Source organism: Mauremys reevesii, linkage group 14 (assembly GCF_016161935.1).
Source record: "Mauremys reevesii isolate NIE-2019 linkage group 14, ASM1616193v1, whole genome shotgun sequence".
NCBI lineage: Eukaryota > Metazoa > Chordata > Testudines > Geoemydidae > Mauremys > Mauremys reevesii.
Window position 1 is genome coordinate 20858826 of NC_052636.1, and position 19579 is coordinate 20878404.

Below are 19579 nucleotides of genomic sequence, written 5' to 3' on the forward strand. Positions count from 1 at the left end.
ACACTCTTTAGGGAGGCCAAGATGGCACATCTCTTTCAACTCCTAGAGACCTTCTCCAGCACAGCTGATTTTTAGGCACACTCACCCGGACCTAAAGTTACACGTTTCCTGGAGTTCCATGAGTTCTGCAGTGTTGGAATCTCCCTGCTCGCATTTTAAGCGAACAAAAGATGGGTGCTGGCATTCTGAGACCCTCAAAATCCTGCCCTGGGGGCCAGACAGTTAAGCAACCAGCATCCACAACCTCTACCATGATAGCATCCTGTCTGGCAACAACTCACTTATCAATAGCTGAGGTCTGAAATCCTCATTTCTTTGTTGTTCTATCACTGTAGTCTCCACTTTCCTATTGCTTGTCTGTATAATCTCTGTCTGGTTCTGTGATTTTCTGTCTGCTGGATAATTAATTTGTTGGGTGTAAAGCAATTAAGGTGGTGGGGTATAACTGGTTAGATAATCATGTTACAATATGTTAGGATTGGTTAGTTACATTTCATTAAAATGATTGGTTAAGGTATAGCTAAGCAGAACTCCAGTTTTACTATATAGTCTGCAGTCAATCAGGAAGTAAGGGGGGGAATGGGATTGGGGGTAGGGGTAGGGGAATTGGAGTTATGTTTTGCTAAGGTGGGGAATAGGAAGAGGGAATGGGAACAGGGACACAGACAAGCCTCTGTGGTGTCAGAGCTGGGAAGGGCGATACCAAGGAAGGAAATTGGAATCATTGCTTGCTGGAAGTTTACCCCAACAAACATTGAATTGTTTGCACCTCTTGAACTGCAGGTATTGCTGCTCTCAGGTCATGCGAGAAGGACCAGGGAATGGGGGCGTGATGGGATAAACCCTCTAAGAAGTACGTCTTTCAGGGTGTGAAAAACCCTGGAATCAGTATAATTAAGCTGATCTAAGCCGTGGTTAAATAGTGCTAAATGAAAGGAAAGATTGTTCTGTCAATGTAGCTATTACAGGGATGGAAAACCCCTCCACTCACTGTAGCAACTGTCTACTCCACAGTGCTGTAGCACTGTCACAGCAGCATTTTAAGTGTAGACAGCCTCAGAGTGAGACCAGGTCTGGCTCTGTGGATGCTCAGGCACTACAACAAGAGCAGTGACAATACATTGATGCTTCCGTAGTTGGCAGGATTCAAACTTGCCTGGGGAGACCCCAATGGATTTTGAGTCCATCGCCTTAACCACTCGGCCACAACTACTTGGTGTATAGGTGCTTCACTACACAATGATTCTGTTCTCACTGAATTGTCACTTCACATTGCTCAGACCAGCTCCCCCAGCACACTCCTGGCTGTGCATTAGTGTAAGTGTGTCCATGGCTGAACAACAAGGGTTTCTGCCCATTTCCCTCCCAGCTGGAACATGATTAGAGTGTGTTTGTGGATAACGACATTGCTATAGATTGTTGTTCATTCCCCACACTGACAATTCAGACCGTCCCGTTCCTATTCGAATCTCCACCAGATCATAGAATCATAGAATTCAAGATCAGAAGGGACCATTATGATCATCTAGTCTGACCTCCTGCAAGATGCAGGCCACATAAGCCGATCCACCCACTCCTTAGCAAGTGACCCCTGCCCCATGCTTCGGAGGAAGGCGAAAAACCTCCAGGGCCATTGCCAATCTTCCCTGGAGGAAAATTCCTTCCCGACCCCAAATATGGCGGTCAGCTGAACCCCGAGCATGCGGGCAAGACTCTCCAGCCAAACCCTCTGGAAAAGGTTATATCATACCAGGCACTTAATTGACCTATTGACTAAGCCCGTTATCCTATCATACCATCCCCTCCCATAAACTTATCTTGCCAATAGCCGGAGTCAGGATTCCTCTAGGGCACTGAAATGTTTCAGGGGGTTGGTGCATGAACTCAGCCTTGCATCCATCCCTGATGTTTCATGGACTAACAACAGCAGCGTAAAGAAAGAGCTGATCCAATATCTCACTGTCAGAGGTGAAGGTGGCCTCATCCTGTCTGCATGGCCATTGCAGGAGAGAAGGTGTCAATGGAATCGAATGCCCTGGCTCAGACAAGAGACACAGGGAGGTTTTGCTGTTCATGGATCTGTGCAAGGGAAATTGTGTCTCTGTGTGAAATTGAGGAGGGAAATGAAACGTCCACATGGTGGCCCAATGCCCTAAGGAATGTGGGCGATGGACTCTGGCTGGGAAATGATTTCACAGGATCAGTGTATTGCCCTGATTAAAAGCTATGGCTAAAAGGCAGCCACTGTTGTTAGTACCTGAACTTGGGTAGGGACGCCCGAGTGCGTATCAAGTCCATTGCCGTAACCAGGGTAGTCGATTATTTTATCAAGATTCAAATTTCTTGGTCAAAGTATAGTCAATGTATAGACGCCAGAGAAAATAATACACTGATAAGAAGAAGAATATAGAAATATTTTGCAGTCACTATGGGTATAACTATGATAATTGTTTTGTGTTTCACTCTTTATTATGGCACCACCTTCCTTGCCTTTAGTCTTCTAGTTTACCAAGGGTAAAACTAAACATCTCTTCAGGTACCAGGGAGTGTTTGTGTTCATTCCTGCTAGCTACACAGGTATTTGATGTAGCTGCTTTCAATCCTCCGGCTCTGCCGGGATAAGTAACATTTCAGGCTGTCACTGAACTGAAGGAGGGAGATCATTTTTTGACAGGTTACGCCTCCTCTTAAAGGTGTTTGTCTGGCAGCCTTGGTTCCCAGGTCTCTCCTGAGGGAAGAAAGTTTCTGTGCAAAATACCAAACCTTTTAACAGAGCGGAGGGAAAGGGAACGGCCACATGATGAGGCCAATATGTACCACAACATGATTCTTTTATGTGGGATGACTCTGAACACTGACTGATCTGCACTCTCTTGTGTTTGAAGAGATGTTTAGTTTTGCACTTGGGAACCTATAAGGCTGAAGCAATGTTATGGATAGTGACACTGCGATTTAAGGGTGATTTAAGGTTGTAAAATTGTTAAAAACACTGAGCTTAAACTTGAACTGCCTGTTATTAAAGGCTGGTTTCCCCACGTCGGTTCCATAAGCTCTGCTAGAAAGGCCCTGGGTTCTCTCCTGCCTCGGTGGGAACTCGAGGGAATCGTCCCCTGCTGCCCTTAGCTCCAGGCTGATTTTTCTGTGGAGGGGGCGTGGAATTGAGTTGTTTGCTGTTGAGAAGGGAGCCAGGCCAGTTCTCAGGGAACAAGAACTCCCAGAATCTGCCCAGCCCAGCCCAGGCTGCTGCCCTGTCCCAGCCTCTGTTCCCCTGGGGGCCCTGCGTGTTTGACTCTAGAGCAGGCCGGGAGCAGCAGCTGAGGCAGAGGACACCTGGGCTGGGCAGATAGGAGGGAGTTTAGCAAGTGGAACTGGTAAAACCGCAGTGAAGTATTACCTTGGACTCGGCATTTCTCCATTGGTCTGTCTGCTTTGGGGCAGGGACAATGACATGTCCTGCTGCATTCGTCATTTCAAAGGGTGGTTTAGGATTTTCATTCTCAGACACGGTGCACAAAGCAGGACTCAACCCAGGGTGCAAACGAAATGAGCCACTCAGGTTCTGGCAGCCACAATGAGCCTTTGGTGCGAGAGCTCAGACCTGCCCCTGTCCCAGAGGGTGGGGGGGTGTCTACAAGGGGCTTGGACCACTGATCTGTCAGTGCCTAACTCCCAAACTTTCAGTAACTCTATCATCAGTGCCTGTGAGTGTAATTTAAACCATGAGAAAAACCACACTAGGCTAGACCGAAGGCCCATCTAGCTCTGAATCTTGTCCTCTGACAGTAGCCAATAGCAGGTGCCCCCAAAGCCACCACTGGGAGTGGAACCCAGGCTCACCTGTTTACAAGGCAGGTGCTTTAGCCAGCTAAACCATGGGGCCTGGCTGGGTGTAAGATTTAGTGTCTGCCCACACCTGACTCCCTGCCATCTCCACCAGGCCCTGACAAGCTTTCCTGATGTTTTCCTTGCAAGCTGTGTGTGTGATTGAATCTTTGGCCAGGTCTGCACTACAAAGTTGTTTCAGCAGAAATATATTGCTCAGGTGTGTGAAGAACACACAACGCTCCCTCGGTCGGCAGCTTGGTGTGGCTGGTGTACACACTGCAATGCCACGTCTGGCGACAAAACTGCCCTGTTTTGGTGACAAAATAAAACCACTTTGATGAGAGGCCTAGAGCTTTTTGCAGCAAACTTACAGTGACAGAGTGCCAGTGTAAATGCTGCTGGTCATTAAATCACCATAACTGGCCTCCGCCAGTATCCCACAATACCCGCCGTGAACTCACCTGCCCTGCATTCCTGCTATAGAGGCTGGGCCCCTCCCCTTTCCTAGCTCCAGGAAGTTCTGACAGCTGAGCCTGCTGCTCTGCTCCGGCAGCCAGGAGCAAATCACGGCCGTGCAATGCTGCTCTCCGGCCCTGCGAACACAGAGCAGGGGGTGGGAACTTCCATACATGGGGGGGGGCACCGGCATCCGAACTGTGACACCCCATGACCCCCCTTCCCTCGAGGAGGCTCTTACCTTCTAAACAGGGACAGCTGTTTTCTAGTAAAATCACTAAAAGGGAAGGAGAAAACTCGAAAGAGGTTCCTCCTGGCGCTCACGTCCATGAACCTGAATACTCCCTCAGTCCTCAAAGAGAGACCTGGAGAAGGAGACTTGCTGCAGCAAAGCCACAGGGGTCTCTGAGGTTTCCCTGGCCCCTCGCCCCTGTCCTGCCTGGCTGATGTCAGCATCTCTCTGTGAGGTCACCACCTCCCCCCAACACCTTTGACCAATAGTCTGAGGTCTTGCAAAAGGCCTTTGTGATGTCACTGCCACACCCCTCCCTTGCTGGGCTAATGTCCTGCCTCTGGCCAGGCACTTTGCAGGTTTGAGCTACTCCCTGTGGATCACCCCACTCAAGGAGCGTTCGTTCTAGGCAGCAAGCCAGCTAGACAGGAAAACATCAGACGCTGCTCCCAATGCTACACTCAGTTTTTCAGAAATTAGTCGACTTTATGGCCAGAAGAGACCATTAGAGCATCTAATCTGACCCCCTGCATATCACAGGCCTCCTGTAGAACACAAGAGCTACTTTGGGGGCAAAGACATTCCAGAAAGGCATCTTGTCTTCATGAAATGACATCAGGAGATGGAGAATCCACCACTTTCCTTGGTAGCTTGTTCCTGTGGTGAATCATCCTCGCTGTTGAATATTTGTGCCTTAATTGTAATATGAATTTGTCTCTTTTCACCTTCCAGCCATTGGGTCTTGTTATTCCTTTCTCTGCTATTTTAAAGAGTCCTTTAATATCCAATCTTTTCTCTCCATTAAGGCACTTCAACGAAGTCACCTTTCAATCTTCTTTTGATCAGCTAAACAGGTTGAGCTCTTTCAGTAGCTCACTAGAAGGCATTTTGCTCCAGACCTCACAACATTTGTTGGTTCTTTCTGCCCCAGCTCCTATTTCACAACATCTTTTTCAAATGAGGACACCAAAGCTGAAGGCAGTATTCCAGTATCAGTCTCACTGATGCCGTGTCACCTCCTGTGACGTTATTGACATAATCTGTAACTGTATAGATCACCATTGCGACCACTGTTCTATATTTGCAGCCAATATTATAGAAAGGTGTCGTGCAAGGGGCCTATGGAGAGGTTCTGACTGGTTGATTATAGTGATTCTATCTCTAGATGTGTATCATTTTTTTTAGTTGACATTATGAATATTGGCTCTATGCTGCCTGTATTTCAATCTTGTGCTCTGCTTCCGGTGTCAGTTCTGTCTAGCCTGCTTGATGGCCCATTAAGGACCATCAGCTGTACAATCGCCCCATTGAGAGAAGGGAGATATGTCTTGTGACTCAGCAAGGTAGCAGGGACCTGCCTATGGACAGAACTCTAAGGTTTTTCTACGCCACGTCCTGGATAGAGTGTCCTTGGGACAAAGAAAGCAAAGACCACATGGCAAGAGACTATAAAAGGCTGATGTCTCGTCTCCATCTTGTCTTCAATCCTGATTCATACCTCTGGAGGGACTTTGCTACAAACTGAAGCTCTGTACAAAGGACTGAATGACCCATCCCAGCTTTGAATAGACTCCAGAGACTTGATTTGAAGGTGCAGTTTATTCCATCACTGTTACAAGCCTGAACCAAGAACTTTGCCATTACTGTATGTGAAGGGTTCAAATCCATGTGCATTTCATATAACAACCTGGTCTATGGATTGTGCCAGCTCTTTTCCAGACCCAAAATCCGGAGTATGGTCAAGGACCAGAGGCCTAGCAAATAGTGACCAGCTAAGAGAAAGCTGGGGTAAACAGAAAGCCTTGCTTGCTAAGATAGGCCTGGTCAGCAAATTGCCAGGTGTTGGAGCTTAGAACTAAATGATTGTGTGTTATTCAGAATTGCAGACTGAACAAAGAATCCCTATTGTGTTTGTTTCTTCTCTAGGGAGACATTCTTCCCACAGATCCAACCTTGAGTTTATGAAAAGTTGGCACGTCAGTATAAGATATGGCATCCTTCCACCTCCCTTCCAAGGGACCAATGCCTGCCTTAAGACACACAGAAAATCTTTATTGCCATATACTTTCACTCTCTTTGCTTTAACCCCTAGGAATGTACCTGTTGGACAATCAAAGGAGTTGCTCCATTCCTATGGATCCCAAATCAGAATTCAACATATATATTTTATACTAATAACATTTTATCAAAGTATGAATGAAATGTTAACTTGCTAACTTGAGACCATGGGTGGAGACATTATCTAATCTGTTAATCATTGGCTAATGTGCTTATCCTGTCTTGCAAAACGTGTCCCGGGGTGTAGAACTGCCTAGCCCGTCACTTTCCCCCGCCCGTGGAAATAGAATTAATATTCTATTGTAATTAATTAATTAACAGTGTCTCTGAGCCTAATAATCCCACTCCGCCAGCACTGTGTGTAATAAAGTCCTATTCTTGACCTCTACGGTGGAGATTTATGTCCTTCACAGACACCTGCTGAATAAAGAGGAGATTCAGCATCCAGCTTGGCTGAATGCGTCTCCTCTCCCCACAGCTTGGTGATCTTTTGAGGAAATGGAGAAGACTGCCTTTGCCTAGCTGTACATCGCTTGCAAAAGAAACAGGTCTTTTTGGTGACAAGTGTTGAAAGGAGCCATTAGACAAATGTGGAGACAGGAAAAATGTCCCCCAATTGAACTGGCATCTGTGGATGCTGAAGCCACAACACAGAGCGCTAAACACTATATGAGAATGGGTGGTGTCAGAAGAGTCTCTACCAAAGCCTTTCCCACCAGCAGGGGCCTCTCTGTGCACAGAACTCCTGGTAGCGTGATGGCTGCAGGCAGTGGAGAACTCCATTTTGGCATCTCTTTTGTGGTGAACATCTGCAGTGACTGTTTAAAGGTCTCTAGATAGTGGTCTTTGTGAAGAGCTGGCTGAAGAACCTTCCTACTAACCAGGAGAGCCTGGCTTGGCCTGGCAGTTCTTCCTTGCCGAACCTAGGGTGTCTGTTGGGTCCTTTTTGTATCTCTTTTCAGAAAAGAAAAGATCTGTCAGCAGAATCCTTCTAAGTGCTTGTTCAAGACAGAGAGAGCCTTCCTTGCGGCTAAGTCTTGGTGCCATGGGGCATGCCTCACTGCTGCACCTCCTGCTGACCATCCTAGCAATTAGCTCTGGTTCACCGGTGCGCCTTCATCTAGTAGCGTCTGGCCACCATCGGTTCTATCATTAGGACCCATGTTGCTCTCAGGACTTCAGTGTCCTCTTACGGACACAGCCCTCTGGCTGTGCCCCACTCAGTTCTCTCCCCCCTGCTGGGTGGGGGGGGGATGTCCTCTACCCAGACACTTGCCTCAGTGGCCGGCTGCAGTCCAGGGTGTAGCCACCTGTGTCAGTGGCTACTGAGGCAAAAGGTGTGAACCTCCAACCCTGCCATCTGTTTCCCTGGACCATTTCCCAACAGACCTAGAACCTTCCTCCACCTTTGTATAGGGCCTTAGTCTGGCAATAGTCAACCAGGAGGTCACTCATGTACCCCTTACCCCAGCATTACTCTGATCATGGTGCCCTCCCTGCTCCTGCTCCTGCCTTCCTTCATAGCAGCCAACCCTCCCTCCTCACTCTCCAAGGACTGACTAACTCTTGCTGTGCTGAGCAGCTCTTTATATATGGGCTGCTCCAGCAAGCCTTCTCCTGATTGGCTCTCCCAATAAGCCCTTTCTTGATAGGCTGGGTTCTGCACAGCCTCTTCAAGGCTGCCTTAATCTTTCTCCTGCTTGTTTCAGGCAGACAGCCCACCACACATGGAAAGTGGCAAATGAGAAGTCTGGAGCTGAAGGAAAGGTTACCATGACTCAGAACTGAGCCGAGGTTGCTGCGACTGAAACACAGATCACTAACCATTATCTGATCACAGTGACTGGTGGGAGAGGCACATCTTAGAAGCCCTCTGTCTACTCAGCTGTGGCTTTCTGTGCACAGAGAGCCAGACACCTCAAGGTCTGCAAGTCTTGAGGGAAATGGGGAACGTCTGTACTTTCAAATTTGCAGGTGTTGACTTGAACCATCAAATGAAACAGTTGCAAATACTTTCTTCAGGCAGGTACCATGGCTTAGCTGGCTAAAGCACCTGTCTAGTAAACAGGAGATCCTGGGTTCAACTCCCAGTGGTGCCTTGGTGTATGGCTTTTGTCTCCTCTGCTCACATTTTCCTGCGTCTTCCTAGGAAACAGAAGAGGCCTCCCTTGGTATCCAAGTCATTGCTTGCTAAGGAAAAGGCTTCTTTGGAGAGAAGCATTGGAAACAATCAAATCACAAATCTGGAGTTGATGAAAACACTGCTATGACTGGCATTGGCATGGCGGTTGCTTCGACTGCAATTGCTGCAACACGAGAGCCTGCGCCACACATCCTTGTGATTCCCTGGAGATGTTCACACACAGATGTCATGTCACCTTCCTTTTGATTGTCATTGATGAAAAATGGAGCGGTTGGGAGAAAAGTCCCAGAGAGTCGCACCGTGGCTAAGCTGGGTGACTCACCTGCCAGGGAAAGTGGAGTTAGGGATGCAGCTCCCAGTAGTGCCTTAACAAATATGTCTGCTCTTCCCACCTTTTGGTGAATCTTTTGCGGAAACAGAGAAGACTGCCTCTGCCTTGCAATGCAAATGCTTGCAAAAGAAACCAGTTGTTTTTTCTGACAAGTGTCAGAAGGAGGCACATAAGAAATGTGGAGACAAGGAAAAGGTCATCGTAACTCCACTTGCATCCATGGCTCTTGAGGCCAGAACGCAGAGCACTAAGCACTGTACGACCACAGCAAAATCTAAACTTTACACCTTATTACACTAGGCAGTAGTTAGGTCAAGCAATTTTCTCATCCTACTGGATGTTACCCTCCTTAATACATAGAATTCCCCCTAAAACCTGGATTACTGTCCTCAGATGACCTTCATTTTCTCAGGATTCCTGCTGCTTCCAGCATAGGTGGGGGAGGAGAAAGGCAAAAACATGATGCCACAGTCTCCTATTTTATATCCTTAGTTCAAGTGTCTAGAAGACACTTGCCCAGACGTGTGCGGGTGGGCTCTGCTGAGTCACTAGGTTGGGGAATCCTCCTGGTGTGGTCTTGTGCAACTGAGTCATAGACTTGAGCGGTCCCCACAGTGTTGTGTTTGGGCATCTGTCACTGAATTGGAAATCCCTTAATTACAATTCCTCTGCTGATTCATGGCTGTTGAACACCCTCCTCGGCAGGGGTCATTAGCAAAATTATAGCCTATTTCAGTAACAACCATACAGCAAAATGCATAACTTCACACACCCTCATGCTATACATATTTGGACAGAATAACCGATTTCAGCAGATCATGACTTTTCATATGATAACTTACATGGAATGGTTGGTAGGACATATCACAGCCATATATGAATGATGACTATGTGAGCTACAGGGAGCTATTTTGAAGTACATCATGTCACAAAAGCCGCTAGAGACTGGCCTTTGGGAAGAGCTGGCTGAAGAGCCTTCTGAGTAACTGAGAGATCCAGGCTTGGCCCTGCCAGTTTGTGCTTGCGAATTAAACTTGTCCGTTGGGCTCCCTTTTTTGTGTCTCTTTCACAGAAACAGAGCAGAAGTTCTTGGCCAATCCTTGAAAGTGCTTGTTCAAGACACAGAGAGCCTCTGTGCTGGGGCAGGGGTAGGGGTGCAGGAGGTGGTCGGGGGTGGAGGTGCTTACCTCGGGCAGCACAGCTCCCAAAGTGACTGGCACACACTCCCCTCCGGCAGTGGCTCCTAGGCAGTAGGATACGGGGGCGGGTCAGCTGTGGCATTTGCATTCAGGGCTGCAGGGATATGCCGGCCACTTCCAGGAGCAGTGTGGCAGGGAGGGAGGGGGCAGAGTGGGCAGGGAGCCGCCTTAGCGCTGCCGGCACATCTCCGTGTGTCACTTGGGGAGGCATCAGGTCTCTGTGGGCTGCCTGGGGCAGGGGCAGTGGCCGAGGGGGCTCGGGCCACCCCTTTGCCTCCTCTCTCCAGCCTCCCAGCCCATCTTGCCGGCCGACAGGGATTTTAGGGTGCAGCAGTGCAGGGAGCAGGAAGGGTGAACCACAGCGGCTGCCTCCCCCACATGCAGGAAAATGGCTTGATCTGCTGGCCCCACGGACTAAGTCACCAGGCCTCCAGCTTGCCCCATTCGACCCAATGGGTTGATCTTGGGGCCAGAATTATTTGCAGTCGGGATTTCCCCCAACAGTGCCCCACAGGGGTCCAGGGTCAGCTCCAGCACAGACCACACAGGAAGGCTTAATGCTCGAGCTGCAGTGCATGCTGGGCAGGCTCTAGGCCGGGCTCCCCAGGGCAGGAGAGAAGAAGAAGACTGGGCCCCTGGAGGGGCAGGCTGGGGCTCCCTGGATCCCATTTGCTCACAGCCAGTGCCCTGCCCCCACTCCCATGTCATCAATGGCTCCCCCAGATCAGCCAGAATGGAGCAGCAGTTTTCACTCCACCAAGTCCACTTATGGCTTACAGGCAACTCCCAAACCCACCATGTCGGCCAGAAAGGAGCCCACTCAGCCTCGCCATTGCTGCTTTTCCTTCCCCCCAGAACCCCGCTTCTCCTGGGCTGCAAGGAGCCATCCCTGGGAAGCCAAGAGGCAGGCACAGGATTCTGCCTCCCAGCAGCCAACCGCCCCTCCCCCGGCTTTGCAGAACGAATGGTGATGCTCTACTAACCCCACTTAGCCGCACTGAGGCGCTTAGCTTCTGCCCTGCCTTCCTCAGCTCGACTTTCCTCTTTTCCCCCATTCCTGCCTCACTTCCTCCTTTGGCAAGTCACGCAGAGGAGGCCAGCAGGAAGAGCCGGCCTCCACCGGCCAACCTCCCAGGGCAGAGGAGGCCAAGACACAAGCCTCCAAAAGGTAACACGCCGCACTCCTCTAGGTTCTCCAGCCTGACGCCAAGGTGCTTTCTCCACTGCTGTCAGCACCCTCTGTCATGCGGGGGTTGGAGTTATCCCAGGGACAGGCCAATAGGAGAAGGAGGAGGCCTTCCTGAACAGCAAGGGGATCTGGCAAAAGGAAGCCAGCATGTTTCTGTCTGGTTTTGAACCAGGGACCTTTTGCGTGTTAGGCAAACGTGATAACCACTACATTACAGAAACTCCATCCGCTTGGTTCTTGCTCAACCTAGCACAGACCGATGGACAAACCTGGAGAAAGTGGTGGCAGCCCTTCAATGGGCCAGCTGGCAGAGCAGAGGACTGGAGCGGGCACTCAGGAAGTCGTCCTTACGTCGCCCTTGTGACTCCAGCTTGAGGGAGAGCTTCTTTTTCTTCCCCTTGCTGACAAAGAGCAAGAGAAGAATGAAAGGTCAGGTGGGCCAACTCGGTGCAGAAGCCCATGCTGCCTTTTCCTGCTGCATAGCCTGAAATGAGGGACTCGTGGCAGTTAAAGGAACTGCTGCACTTTCAGAAAACATCCCACCCGTGCACAAAGGGGGATAGAAGAGCCTGTTAGTCTAGCACACTCCCAACTGAACTACTTCAGCAGCTGCTCGGTTTCTTTTTGGCCTCCTGCTTTTCTGTCTGGGATGTTGTTGTCAGCTGTGGCACAGAAAAAGGACGTCATTGCGAGCGGCCCATGAAGACAAGATTCACTTTTGCCTTCCTTGCTTGGCTTTACTTGCTTCCTCGCCCTATTCCTGCCTTAGTTCCTGGGTTACCTGAAGGCGACGGGGGGCCAGCAGTACCAGGAGGAAGTTGGGCAGCTAGACCCTGGTGGCAAAAGTCCTGCCGCCACTTGCCACCCCACTCTCTTCTCCCAGCGTCACATATTGGCCACCAGGGACTTGGTGCCCAGCAGCGCAACGGAAGGCAGTGGACAGAGCCACCCTCGCCTTGAAGCTCCGGCTCATTAAACCACATCTTCAGTCGCTGATGGCCAATGAGAGACCAACATCGCTTGCTATTTTAGCACTTGGAAATGCCATTGGTCAGTCACTGGATCTCTGTAATGCTGTTACAGAACAAATGAACATAGAATCTCAGTGTGACATACTATACCTTTGGGGGAGCGGCTGTAACCCCCATAATCCTCATTTTCATATCATCGTGATCTTACATATAGAGCATGACTTGTAAGGTATCAGGGAAAGGATATGATCTGCTGAAAGTCACTTCTCTACCCATAGATGTAGACCCCTCATGCATATGAAGTTATGAGAATTGTGCAGTGTGGTTGACACTGTGCTGCAAGGTGGGGGAGTCAGCCAAATATTAGCTCCCCAGTGGCAACAGCAAGGAAAGTAACCAACACCCAGACAGGGTGTCAAACAACCCATCAACAGCCATTGTCCAGCAAGGGAGCTACAATGCAACGACTCACCTGCATGAGAACACTGCATGAGGAATTGCTCAGACTTGCTTGGAGAGACGCAGTAATGCTCACCTGACTCTGAAGGAGGGGGGAGCAAAGCCATGAGGGAGGAAAGGACATGATAAAAGGAGAGACATTTGCCATGCTTTATCTCTCTCTGTCAACTACATCTACAGACACCCCCACACCAAGCAACTGAAGCGCTGATGAAAGGGGAGAGTCTGGCTGAAAAGCCACCAGCCAGCCTGTGGTGAGAAGCATCTAAGTTTGTAAGGGTACTGAAAGGGTTAAGATCAGCTTAGAATTAAAAGCAATGAGGAGTCCGGTGGCACCTTAAGGACTAACAGATTTATTTGGGCATAAGCGTTCGTGGGTAAAAAGCCCACTTCTTCAGATGCATGGAGTGAAAATTGCAGATAGAGGCATAAATATAGATTGGAACACGAAGTGACGGGAGTTACCGTACAAGGGGAGAACCAGTGTTGAAGGCTAATTCAGTCAGGGTGGATGTGGTCCTCTCCCCATAATTGATGGGGAGGTGTCAATACCAAGAGAGGGAAAATTGCTTTTGTCGTGAGCCAGCTACTCCCAGTCCTTATTGAAGCTCAAATTAATGGAGTTAAGTTTGCAAATCAATTGTAACTCTGCAATTTCTCTTTGAAGTCTGTTTTTGAAGGTTTTTTGAATGGCTACTTTGAATTATTGGGTGTGAATGTGTAAAGGTGCTATTGACTATACAAGGTCCATATGGTCTTGTGATTTGGATCCCTGGTTTTCACCCAGGCAGCCTGGGTTCCATTCCCATTGTGGGAACAATGCAGAGCTTTTGCTCAGAGGGGAGGCAGGAAATGAAAGGAATGGGAAGGGATCCTGCCAGCAGGGGAGTTGGACAGTGTTGGGAGGGGACCCCAGAAGTGGGGGTGGGGCAGTGGTCTGGGGGGAGATGAGGGAAGGATCCCAGCTCTGTGGGAAGTTGACATTCTGGAGAGCACAGGCCTGGCATTGTTGGGAATGGAATGTGAAATGCTGAGATTGTTTAGGCTTCTGGGACGAGCCGATTACGCTGGGAACTGTGTGTAAAGGGTGGCCTTGAGCGGCCAGCTAATTGTAAATAGGATGATAAGTTAAACAGGTGTTAGGATGATAATTACCCTATGGGGTTACAGCTGCAACTGTGTAAATTTAATTAACCAATTAGCAATTGTTTGATTGCTTGCTATAATGGTATATAAGAGCATGCTGGAAATGAATAAAGAACTCTCTCTGCTTTGATCACATGGGTTGTCAGACTCTGTCCATGCTCTCTTGCGATGCAACAAATGGTGACCCCGATGTGATTCGTATCGAATGAGGATAGTGTTGGTGGCCTGAACTGAAAAGAAGAAAGGGAGGCGCACCTGAGCTCAGTGTCGAGCGGCTAGGAGCCGCAGGGCGTCCGAAAAGAGGGGCGCACCTGAGCTCAGTGTTGAGCGGCGGCCGCAGGGCGTCCGAAAAGAAGGGCGCACCTGAGTCTCAGTGTCGAGCGGCTAGGAGCCGCAGGGCGTCCGAAAAGAGGGGCGCACCTGAGCTCAGTGTCGAGCGGCAAGCCGCAGGGCGTCTGAAAAGGGAGGCACACCCCAGCCCAGAGGTGAGCAGCTAACATGGGAACCGCTGCATCAGCGGAAGAAAGGACGGTGCATGAATATTTGATGCGCATCGCGGAGCGGCAGGGAGAGAAGCTCCCCTCTAATACGTTATCCCGTCTGCTGCGGTGGGGACGGAGAAGGGGACTTTCTGTTCAACCAAGTACAATTTTTGATAAAACTGTTTGGGAGCGGCTAGGCTCCGAGCTTTGGAAGTCGGTGGCTCAGGGCGATAAGGAGGCCTTCTCCCTGAGTCCAGTATGGAATAAGGCGAAGGAGATAGTAGAAACTCTCGCGGCCGAGGCAGGAGTGCAGGCGGCCCTTTCTGAGCTTTGCCGCCCAATGCCCGGAATGCCTTCTGTGTTGCCGGTTGGAGCCAGAGAGTTTTTCGGTGGTGAGGACACGGTGATACCTTTGGCTTCCGACCCCTTCCCCATGGATGATGTTGCCCCTGCTACGGCCCCACTACCCTCCAATGTGGCTATCGGCCCCGACATGATTGATCCTGCTACGGTCCCGTTACCCCCCGATACGCCCGAGCCTATGGAGACAGCCTTGCCGTATGCACCCCCTCCAAAGCCATGCCGTGTCCACGGGGCCTGGGGTGCCACGATTGCGGGGGGACAGAGGAGGCTCGGGTGGAACATGTGCCATCGAACCCATATCCCGATTTGACTACGTTTACTCAGTCTGATGCCTTCTATAAGGAGATGGAGCGCCAGGGTCGACAGCTGCAGCATATATGTGACAAGTTGGACCAATTGGAAGGTTTTCCACCTGGATCATCGCGATCGCATCTTCACAAGTGCTTTCATTCGACTCGCCCCCCCGCCCCGCCTGGCCCCGGGGACCCTCCAACTGGGGACCCTCCGGATCCGGTACAGCGCTGGCATGGGGTTTTAAGAGAAGCCATCCTCGAAGGTCTAACACCTGAGGCCTTTCCGGTGATTACACCAGACCCTCAACACCCTAATCATAGACGGTGGGCCCCTTTGGACTGGAAGTTGATCCGTGAGGCACAGAAATCGATCATGGCTTATGGACTAGATAATCCGTATGTACAGTCTATCATTGAACAGGTATTTGCTGGCCAAGCACTGTGTCCGTACGATGCGATTAAGCTAGCTGACATGCTTCTTACACCTACACAGAAACTGTTGTGGAAAGATGATTGGGCTAAGAGAGTTGACTTGGCTCTTGTTCGCAATTTGGATTTACCGGATGGTGATCCTCGGCGCGTGGCCACTGCTGATATGTTTTTGGGAGCCGGTCGCTTTGTTGACCCGCATTTGCAAGCTCGCCTTGAACCCCGGATCCTGCAGCAATCACAGGAACTAGCCTTGGCTGCCTTTAAAGCGGTGCCCCAGATGGGGAAGCCGACCCCTCCCTATGCTAAAATTATGCAAGGCCCATCGGAACCGTATTCCACCTTTTTGGATCGCCTTCGAGAGGCTATTGATAGATCTCCTAATCTGACACCAGAGGCCAGAACTGCAGTTGGACTTGATCTTGCAACCCAGAATGCAAATCCCACTTGCCGCCGTATATTAGCCACCTTGCCCAAGACTGCGACCCTGATGGAAATGATTGAGGCATGTGGTAGGGCCGCTATGCTTGAGGAGACGGATAAGGCGGCAATTCATGCTAAGGCACAGGCCTCTGCACTGGCCGTGGCGTTACAACCCCTGCTTGGGCGACAGCGGGGGGCTAGAAGACCGACCCGGCCAGCCGGCCCCTGTTTTGGTTGCGGAAAACCTGGGCATTTCCGGCGGGACTTCCCTATGCAAAATGGGCAGCGGGCCTCTGATGTGTTACCTGAAGCTGCAACTGGCGCTTGCACATGATGTGATAAGTTTGGACATCGCGCCGCCGACTGTTGGGCGCGTTACAAGAAGGATGGAACACCGCTGCCGGGAAACGGATCACGGAGCGCCCCTCGGAGGAGCGCGACGACACAAGTGCCTCCACCCGCCAACCCGGCTGCCTGGAACACCTCACCGGAGCAACCCGTGGCAGTGCCGGAGTGGATTTGGCCACAGCGACAGATGTAGTTTTAGAGACTGACGAGGTTCAAGTTCTTCCTTCCAACACCGATGGTCCATTAGGATTTGGCCTGAGTGCCCTTTTGATTGGCCGTTCGTCAACATCGAAACAAGGTATTTTTGTTTTGCCTGGCCTTATTGATGCCGACTATACGGGGAATATTGGGATAATGTCCCCCTGTGACTATAACTGCTGGTACACGTCTTGCTCAATTAATACCTTTCAAGGGATGTGTGCCCCGATCGACCCCGATTGACCGTGGGTCTGGAGGGTTTGGATCCACTGGCCCTCCCCAAACTGCCTTTGCTATGGACATCACTTTGCGCAAGCCCACCCGAACCGCTCGGCTTCAGGGATCCGATGGGCGGCAGATCACTCAGGAAGCTTTTATTGGGGATGCAATGCAGAGTGGGGTAACTGAGGCACCTGTGACGACAGAGGTAGAAGATACTGTGTTTACCTTGGAATCAGCGCCCACTGAAGCGGTTGCAGCTGAGGCCCCCATGCAGAATGATGTAGGAGATGCGCCATCTAACCTAGTATCAGAATGCCCGGGGCAGTTGTACATGGGGCCCCTCTACAGAGCGACATGTGTCCTCAAGAACTGCCTGTGTGTGGAAAGGGAGACGAAGAGGAGCAAGAGAATTTAGCTGTGCAGCTGGCAGATACTGGCTCACCCATTTTTAGTACTGAAAGCTCTGGGGCTCAAAAAACATTTGTGCCTGTTACAACTGCAGCAATTGAAGAACAAATCATTGCAGAAACTGTAACATCTATGGAAACCTCAGCTGAAACTTTAAAGCCTTTAGAAGCAGTGCCTGGAAAACTATTTCCTGAACTAGTCCAAGATATTACCACTGCTCATTCGGGATTTGAGGCTGCAAACAGTAGGACTGAAGAAACTGCAACAGTGTCAGTATTAGAGATGACTGCTGCAATGGTGGATGGAATGACTGAGAAAGCAACAAGATGTACACACCCTGAGACCCTGGAGGACAACTGTTTGTTAGCTGTGCCAGGATCCTTTTTGTTTGATCCTCCCTGAATGATTTAATTGATTGAGATAATTTTTGCTTTGCCTGAATGTATAGGATGATGTCCTGATAATTTCCCCCGTAGAACTTGAACCACGATGGTGGTGGAACAGAAGAAAAAACACTCACATCATTGATATTGCCAATGTCTAGAAATTCCTGACTAAAAGGGCATTGAGAACTGACCCTGGTAAAGAAGCAAAGAATTGCACACTGGCAGGAAAAAATTTTGGACTCCTGCTAAAAACTGTGGTATTGATTGGATTTTGGGGTTTATTTTACAGGCTGCACCCTGTGTTGTGGAATTTTTTTTAGCATGTATTGCCCTCCCTAATTGGATTGTAAATGATATTACCCCCCCCATTACTAACCCCTGTTTTTTAGAGCCTAATTGTTTTTTGTTTTTAAAGTTTGAGAAAACTCAGCCAAAAGGTTTGTTGAGTATTCTCAAAGGGGGGGAGGAGTTTATGGTGTTATTTAGGCATAAATCTAGGTAATTTGGGAGAATGGCTTTGAATTTATGTGACCCAAAATACCTTTATGTAAAGTGCTTTTGTTAGCCTTTAGTTGTTCACAGAAGATACCAGAAGGGTAGGGGCTAGTTAAGAAGTACACCCTCCTAGCTAAATTGATAGTGGGATAAGTTGGTGTCCATAAAAGGAACGGTTTAGCAAGAGGAAACATGGATCGGGCCCAGGCAGGCACGCAATAGATAGAGAACTTGAAGAGGAAAAAAGGATCGGGCCCAGGCGGCGGGCAACAGACAACAAGCTTGGAATACTGGTTGATAACCTTGAGGGTGTAGTTGATAGAAAAGGTAATTAACTACTAGCGAGTAATGTTAGGCAGAGTACAAAGTTAACTCTGTGGTTGCTGGAGGGAATAGCAGTTGAATTTTGTAAAGATGCTAAAGAGAAAAGTTTTTGGTGTTTTTGAAATGTTTGTAAATAAATTTAGGCAAAGAAATTAGTTTGCAATTGTTTGGTCATAAATAATTTTGTTGCATTAGTTGAAGATTGTATATTGTGTTATGTTATTGTAATTGTATTAGGCTAAGGGTATATAAGTGGTGATTTTTGGGGGGGGGGGTTTAAAAGTAGAAGTTAATAGTAAGAACCCTTAAGCTGTGAATAGCTTTGAATTCAGAAGTAAGTCAGGATGCAATTGTATTACTGTAAATGATTTAATTGATGATGTAATTTTTCTTTTTTTTGCCTGATGGTACTAAGGGTATTTGTATATTGTATGTAATGATTGCTTGCCCAGTAGGGGTAGTTTTGTTTTGTTTTTTAGATATTAAGAAAATTGGTGTTAGCTGCATAGCATTTTATGTACCATGCATTTATTTATGGAGTTCAATTTATGTTATGTGTCTTATGTTTTGTTTTGTGGTGTTTGTTTGTTTTTCTGGCCAGAATTGTCTTTTGCGTTTTATGTGGTTTATGTTGTGTTTTTTCTAGGACCCCCCCTCCCTCAGTGTCAGTTTGATCGCCTGACATCTGAGGGATGATTTGGTAATAGAAGTTTGCCACAAGTTGGTGTGCTATAGAGAAGGGGGGAATCCTGTAGAATTTACACCATTTATTTGTTGTGCTTTGGTTTTGTTTGGTGTTGTTGGGGTTATGTTAAGAATTGCATGGTTATATAGGTTGGCTTTATAAAGTTTTAATTTTGGCTTGTGATAGATTGTGGTGTTATGCTGTTATAAGTTGGAAATGTTTTGCTTATGTTTTTATTCCTTTTTTCTTTCCCTCCTTTTTGATTTTGGGTAGAGGGGGGAGGTGTTGGGAATGGAATGTGAAATGTTGAGATTGTTTAGGCTTCTGGGACGAGCCGATTACGCTGGGAATTGTGTGTAAAGGGCTGGCCTTGAGCGGCCAGCTAATTGTAAATAGGATGATAAGTCAAACAGGTGTTAGGATGATAATTACGCTATGGGGTTACAGCTGCGGCTGTGTTAATTTTGTTAACCAATTAGCAACTGCTTGCTTGCCTGCTTCAAGAGTATAAAGA

General features: G+C 48.9%; 1 protein-coding gene and 2 non-coding genes across 3 annotated transcripts in view; 2 read left to right on the top strand and 1 right to left on the bottom strand.

The window, feature by feature from the left end:
* The window catches only part of LOC120381555 (zinc finger protein 850-like), a gene marked incomplete at its 3' end in the record, with an annotated part of 120021 nt that overhangs the window by 49309 nt on the left and 51133 nt on the right, over positions 1 to 19579 (top strand). The gene's annotated exons all lie outside the window — the stretch shown is intronic.
* TRNAL-CAA lies at positions 1132 to 1213 on the bottom strand. The gene has a single exon. It is a non-coding gene; the product is annotated as a tRNA-Leu (tRNA).
* Positions 8597 to 8670, top strand: TRNAT-AGU. Its single transcript has one exon. It is a non-coding gene; the product is annotated as a tRNA-Thr (tRNA).